This window comes from Notothenia coriiceps, unplaced genomic scaffold (genome assembly GCF_000735185.1).
Source record: "Notothenia coriiceps isolate Sejong01 unplaced genomic scaffold, NC01 NC01_scaffold00017588, whole genome shotgun sequence".
NCBI lineage: Eukaryota > Metazoa > Chordata > Actinopteri > Perciformes > Nototheniidae > Notothenia > Notothenia coriiceps.
In genome coordinates, this window is record NW_011350289.1 from 1,736 (window position 1) to 3,607 (window position 1,872).

Here is a 1,872-nt window from a genome sequence, read left to right on the forward strand (position 1 = left end):
AGTTAAAATGGAATAAAATGAAGAAATAAAGCAATGGAAATGCCTTTTAATAGAAGAATAAAGTGTGCTTAGACATAACAGCATAATAATAAAACAAATAATAGGCATGTGATGACAAGAGAAAACAAATCAATACAAAAATGCATTTTCCTTTTACAAAAGTATAAGACATAATTATAATTTGATAAACAAAATAACTTAGGAGAATAACTCAAACTACATAAACATAATTTGATAGCAACAGGAATTTGATAAACTCTTACATTAAATTGTATTAAAGAGTTGTTGAATTTTTGAGAATTTATTTTTGAGAATTCATTTATTGAAGGATAGCCCCTTGAGATGTAACATTTCATTTTCAAGGAGGTCCTAAAGCATATTATAGCATTGTGAATTAGCATATTTCTTGGCTATCTGGGTCTCAGTTAAAGGCGACAACACGCAGTTTGAGTATTGCCCAATCCAATGCAACAGCTTTCAGGGTCACGGTTCTTATTTCTGATCTGCAGCATTTGCTCCAGAGAGACCAAATTCCAAAGACACACCCAGACAGCTGAGGTTTCACCAACCTGAGAGTGTGACAGGACATTTTAAGCATGCTCACACACACATACACATACACATACACACACACACACACACACACACACACACACACACACACACACACACACACACACATACACACACACACACACACACTGTTTTATTGTAACAAATGAGAGGCTGTTTTTTTCTAAGGGGTAAAAGGGGACGAGCTTATTCATCACCTGGCTGTCAGCTCCCCTTTCAATAACACCATTACCCTGCAGAAACCCCGGTCTGATGACATCAGCCTGTCATTAGTGTGTGTGTGTGTGTGTGTGTGTGTGTGTGTGTGTGTGTGTGTGTGTGTGTGTGTGTGTGTGTGTGTGTGTGTGTGTGTCATCTGAATCTCCTCCTAGAGCACCATTGTGTTCTTTTTAACCAAATGTCTCTCAGAGGGGCGTGGGGAGGGGCTCCTTATTTTCATCTAAAGTAACAGGCAGAGAATCAGCACTTTGGAAACAGGGCTGAAACAGAGGGGATTATGGGTAATGCTGCAATGATCTGTTTGGTGTTTGGAGCCAAACACTTCAGAGACATGTTCTGTATATATCTGAGGCCTATAATATATTGATGAAAAACAGTATAACAGGGGACCTTTTAATACAAATGATTTGATTGATAAGACGCACAGAAAACAAGAACATATCAAATATCTGTCGCTTTAAGGAAACAGGAAACAAATGTATTAAATATTGGTTGCATAGTTATAATTAATGCATTGACGTATATATTGTGTGTGTGTGTGTGTGTGTGTGTGTGTGTGTGTGTGTGTGTGTGTGTGTGTGTGTGTGTGTGTGTGTGTGTGTGTGTGTGGAAGAGGCTGCTGGCTGCTGGGCGAGAGACGACATGCTGGATGATCTTTATCTGATTCATCCGAGTGGAGATGGCTGCATTCCTCCGATGATTTCAGATAATAGCGTGAGACTGAGAGAGGAAGGAGGATGGCAATGGCATCGTTATTTTCAAATAAAGCAGCTTTTATGACAGCAAGAAATCAGACTAATTAGGCATTTTTCATATATTCTTTAATTCTATCAGGGGTTTATTTGGCTATAATTAATATGAATGCAAGAAAAGGAACACAACATGGTGGAAAGATCTTATTTAAGACCCAGAACTAATGACAATATCTCCCTTATAGATACATTGGGTTGTGTCATTCACATAGGAAACTACAATCATGTATTGACACAAATAATATACCATTATTTGTGATGTAGTTCAACCCTTACATATTTTGTGCTCATTATCTTGTATTATTTGATGTTGTTTTACCCCCCCCCC